The following is a 6,039-nucleotide window of genomic DNA, read 5'->3' as shown; positions in this document are numbered from 1 at the left end:
AGTTCAATGGTGCCACCACCTTTCCCGCCTCCCCCTTCCTCCGGTGTAGCGGGCAAGTCGACGCATGCTGGTCACAAGAGCCGTTGTGGCGCACATCATGCCGCGACCAGGCCACAACGGAGGCCCACGAGTATAAGAAAGTATAAAATATAGAGATTCAACACTTGGAGAACGCAATCGACATCGAGAGACCCTTCTCCCGTCACCAAGAAGCTGTGCTGCTGTAGGCCACAATGACGAAGACTCGTAACATATTTCTCTAAACAGTGCACATAAATCGATTTTGTAATCAACCTCGTTTTTCTTGCACTTGATAGACCTAGTGTTTGGACAGCAACGGAATACTGAGGGAGTGTATTCCGCGTCGAGGGAGTTCTTCGCAAATCATGCGCTCCCTTTTCAGTGTTCATATACCAACTAGCTCGAGAGACAGCCTTACTTTATGATGCAAAGCAGATAAAATGTGCTGCATAAATAATGGCGAAGAGGGGGTTTTCTTTCCGGATTTCAATGTGAATGCTATCAACATAAAAACATTCAAATTAATGGTCAATAAACAGAAGTATCAGCTCTCATCAGATGAGCTAATAAACTCGAGGAGAGCTATTTATTAACCCGTTTAACTGAAAAGCTTGCAGAAAATGATGGTAACCAAACCCTTCCCTTCAAGTCCTGTCTTCTCTTGTTATTCGTAAACAGAGCACCCCAAAAAATTATGAATGCATTTGTCTCGTTTCAAAAATTCCAAAAGTATTTTTCTCACAGAGCTGAAAATTTTTGCCTTACTTGGCTTTTACGCTGTTTTCAACCTCGTTTTCTTCCCGCCTCCTGGTACTTTAGTATGTTTCTGTACATGTGCTACCTATTACTAGGATAGCGTCGCCAAGCCCAGCGGCCTATCACGTTTTGTTCCGCATCCACTCGGTCCTTCTCTTGCTTTCTTACGCCATGGATAATGTAGATGGGCTATTTTTTAGTGTTCAAAACCCATGCACCAGGTGGTGGCAGCCAAGGAAACTAGAGACACTTGCCCGAATGATTGGTAACGGTTGCGTAAAATTATGCTGCTGGTACTCCAGTTGAGCGTAGTTTCCTGAGGTGCTGCTGCAGCACGGGTTGTTCTCGCTTTAGCTGCACGGGTCCCTAGACAATAAAATGTACACCAGCACCGTAAATCTGCACGAACACTTATAGTTCCCGAGGCTGCCATCACACGATGCACGGCGCTGAACATCAAAACTCACGATGGAGATACAGAATTTTTGGTGCACCACATTGATTTCTGAAGGCCGTCAGAATTAATCGGCACGAATGCAGCGAAATATTTATGTCAGATTCTGGGGCACCATCGCTTCACCGAAGCGGTCGCTTTTCCAACTCAGCTAACCGGTTCGGCTGCATATGGTAGGGCGAGAACGAACTGATCAATAACTCGAAATGGGAACAGTGTCGGTCAAATGTATAGGGGAATCCCTCAAGGTGGAGTAGATTTGCAGTAAGGGAGAAATTACTCATTCCCATCAAACCAAGCGCAGCCGTACGGCTGCAAAGGAAAGCTATACACATCTCACATAAACCTCGTAGTTCCAGAAAAATTCATTGTGGTCCGGGTTTCGAACCCGGGGCCGCCGCTTCAGCGGCGCAGTGGAATCACTGGAAAAACTATCAGAGAACTGTGTTTCTCTTCCTCGTAGCGCCAGCCTTGGAAGATATATAACCGCCATGGTCCAAAGTTGCCACACCAACAAACACCAAGGTTTTCAAGGGAATTTCGACAGTGACAAGCTTCCTCTATGGCCAGCATACATACGCAAAGGGCTGCTTCACCGAGTTACAAAAATGATTGTTTCCCGTTTCATCTGAGTATCCGTTCACAATATCTACGAAGTTAGCTGTGCCACCCACGCAGAAGTTAATTTATCAGTGTTATAACGACGTTCATAGGGATGATTCACAAAAAAACACCGAAGAGATTGCAGCGCTACGAGCATCACGCAGAGTCAGTCATGAAGCTTCCAAATCCGGTGGCGGGAGGAGGAGGATCACGGTACTCTGCAACGTAAAAGTGAGCGCTATGCCTAAATGTGTACGGAATCTTTTACTTCGTTGTTCCTATCCGGATTTATCATATTTTAACATTAACAAAGACCATGCATCTCCAGCAAGAAAAACAACTATTTAGGTTTCTTCCTTCGTCGAAAACAAAGTAAAGCTGGCGTTGTTAAGTTTTGCACAGTGCCCAAGCTTGTTCATCGTGGACACAACATGAGACGGATTTCCGCTTAGAGTTTATAAAAATTTTATTTTGCGTCGCACTGCAGTAGGGACCCTAAAGTAAAAAAATGACGAGCTGCTACACAACCCTCGCGTATAATTCTTCCAATTTATTTATTTATTCATTTATTTTATACTATCAATCCCGTCAGTGATCGTAAGAGACAGGTCATTTAAAAGTACAATGACATAAAAACCTAACAAACTGTACAAACCTCGTCCATGCTGCTGCTAGTTTCTTCGTCATGTAGCTGCACACTCCTTAGTCGGCGGAAGTCATCGTAGACATTTCAAGTAGAAATGGAGTGCCCAGGGTCGACCTGAATCGCTTCAAGGACACTCCTATTTAACCTCCTAGTGCTGCGGTGCATGGAGGATCCCTTTTGCAAATGCTCAGTGACATTCAGTACAATTGCAGCAGTCCCCTGCTGGAATTTCATACCGAACGTTCGCAAATACAATAGGCAGGTGCCTCTCTGAACGATCGGTCGACCGGTCTGCTTCCAACTATTTCGCCATGACGGCCGCCCACAGTCAAAGTGCTACAATGGCAGGAAAAAAGTGGCAAAAACTATACCCACAGCGCTGTATAATAACCACAAAGTGCAGCAAGAGCTATGCTAAAGTCATAGGGCAGCTGACCAGTTTGCAGTGAGCAAAGCATCAATGCAAATCCCTTTCCGAATGCACATTTAGAAAAGACATGACCTAAAGTGTGTTAAAGCCCAAGCGTTTAACATCGCTAACACTCAATAAGTTTTTTTCCTCCATCTAGAGAACATCCTGGATAACACAAAGTATAGAGACTCTGCCATAAACAGAGAACGAGCAACTTAACTGCTTGACACGCGTCTGCTCAAAGATAAACCGGCGGCCTTTGTTTCAACGTAGAAGAAAATGGACACAACGTATTTTTTCGGTATTCCAATATGGCGACAAATTCCACAGCAATACAGGAAAGATTAATGTGATAACAATGGTTATCAAGCAGGGCTTCGCCTGCACTTATGCAGCCCGCTCCATGTGTTCACTTTCTCCACCTACTCCAAGCCCGTGGGATTCATTTACACAAAGCCCAAAAATAGAATTAAGTATCATCTCCTAAACCTTCAAGTCCACACCTTCACAGAGAAACAAACACGCATTTACGGAATGCAACTCAAACATATAAACTGCTAATTTGCATGTTTAGAGACAGTAGTATGCAAAGTTTAACGTCCCGAAGCGACACATGGGCCATGAGGGACGCCGTAGTGGAGGGCTCCGGATTATTTTAAACCACCTGGGATTCTTTATCGTGCGCTGACATCGCACAGCAGACGGGCTTTTTTGTACTGTACTTCCAAGAAAATACGGTCGCAACGGTCGATATCTAACTCGCGACCTCATGATCAGCAGCCGAACGACAAAGCGCAGCCACCGCTGCGTTTCACTGTTTACAAAAGGTTCATTGTTAATGTCATAACAATGTCGAATAAACTACTCTGAAGCGAATATTGATATTTCACCTAAAATAAACTTATTTGCATATCCCCAGGGAAAAACAACTTGCAGATAAAGATGTACCACAACGCATCTCCCACATCCACCATCAGTGCATCCCCTTTCAGGCGCATCTAGATCACTTAGCCACAAATCCTACACATCGCGAAGTCCTCCTTATCAGACAGTGCAAAAACGAGAAAACAGAAAGAGGTAAACAATTTAACTTCGTTCCAAAAGCAAAAAATTGTGGAGTCTGCGAGAGCCGGATAATATACACCACCCAAGAAAGCCTGTTTTATTAGTCTTTTCTTGTGAAATCGACGATTAGTATACGCAGGCACTCTCATTAATGTCAGGAAACTCCTGTGCCCTATGCATGCAAGCACATAACCCCTTGTTGCTTTCAAATCCAGCTAGGACACGAAGCTTTAAAAGTTAACGCTTGTATTCAATAATCTTTATAAGAGTGGTATTCGATAAGGTTTGCCTGCGCGATTCTAGCTTTTGATTTAGGCATTCTCATGAAATACATCAGAATCAAATAAAAGTGTGCCGCGTCTTCTTTCATAGTAGCACATTTCTTATTTGTGCAATGGTCTCTCGACTTAAGTAAGGCCGAACATTGTCGTGTTGAATTACTGCCCTTTAATTGTACGAACTTTGGGAATAAAGCGCTCCTGAGATTCTTAAGGGACTCGGGGTTGTATTCTCGTCTATAATCTTTAAGTTTTCAGTGCGCGCCCTCTGTCCCCGTGACATAGTGGTCGCTGCACACTTAGAAAACTCATTTCATTGCCGCTCTTTTTCCTTTTTTCCCTTTGTTCCCCTCCCCAAGTGTAGGGTAGCCAACTGGGCATCGCCTGGTTAACCTCCCTGCCTTTCCGTCCATTTTTCTCTCTCTCTCTCTCTCTCTTTCTCTCTCTTGGGAATACATGAACGTGATGTTTTGTTGTGTTTGAACTCGACGTACTGAATCGACTGTTATGTCCCACGAACCCAGCCGGCAAAAAGTATCAACATTCATAAAAGACGATAACCGCAACATTGTCAGCTGATACCTCTGTCTTAAAGATCTTCGGACGAGGGGAGCTACTTAGCCTCTCGTCTTGTGGGTCAGCCATAATAATTAACCTGTGACTCCTTTATTACAAAGATGGGATGAAGAAATGCATCTCCTCCAGCATCGTACGAAGAAAATTTTTATTAGCTAATGAGCATCTATAGGCTCCTTCCATATCGTTTGTCAGCTGACATGGAGCTGCCTGTTACATATTTCCTTGATCCAAAATCCATCACTGCTCATGTGAATTGCTCTTCCTAGCTATATACCATTAATTTCCGCGATAATCCTCAATTTAATGCGAGTATCGCCTTGAATAAGTTCCCACCTTTTGCCACTATCTCTGAATACATGTAGAAACCGGGCGTCCACAGTAGCACTTGCCTTTTGGAATCGGGTGGGACTGGGCTGCCAGCTTGTACTGTCCTCACCTACCTCCTAACCGTATCAACGCCAACGCGGTCTTCCCCACAAACAGGCTTCATTTCGTAGCGAAATGAACAGGTAGAACACCTGTCGACGTCAAAAATGTGTTCACTGCACGCCGCTTTAGCCGAGCATTCTCGTCCTCCCGAGCCGCTTGTATCAGCCGCCACATGAGGGAAGAAAGTGAAAACTAATCCCACAAATACCATGAATGCTACAGCCACGGAAGCAAAACTAATTAAACAGCTCTTGTACAAGCCAGAATTATTGTATCACATCAGAAGTACACCAGGCATTATGTCTCGACATAAGTTCGGTCATTTTTTTCGCCGCTAGAAGGACACCAGGGCTTCTGTACTGCATCCGCTTACTACTTACATGGATATCCTAACATATCTGCGCTTTAGTAGGCAAACGCACCCATAGCCCGCCAATGGCCTAGATAGAACAGAAGAACGACACCTGAGAAGGCTGCGAACAGGGTCATTTCTAAGCCTCGCGATTCTAAAACACACAGAACCGACTTTTTCGGGGTACTACAAATTTTATGACATGTGGGCAGATGTATACCACATGGTATGAGTCTGCCAGAAAAATCCAGGAATGCAGGGAATAAATCAGCCAAACAAAGAAGGCTGGGAGGCGACCCTATCCGACTGCTCGGACCTAGAGTCAAAAAGGGCTCTCGTCCAAAGAGCGAAAACGGCGGCTGCGACCAATGGTGTCCCGGAATAAGGACTGCCACCCAAGCAAGGGAGCTGTGAAACCCTCCACTCGACCCTAAAACCCATCCC

Source organism: Amblyomma mixtum, chromosome 2 (genome assembly GCF_055824585.1).
Source record: "Amblyomma mixtum isolate Tamu chromosome 2, ASM5582458v1, whole genome shotgun sequence".
NCBI classification, from domain to species: Eukaryota; Metazoa; Arthropoda; class Arachnida; order Ixodida; family Ixodidae; genus Amblyomma; species Amblyomma mixtum.
Note: the sequence above shows the minus strand (reverse complement) of the source record.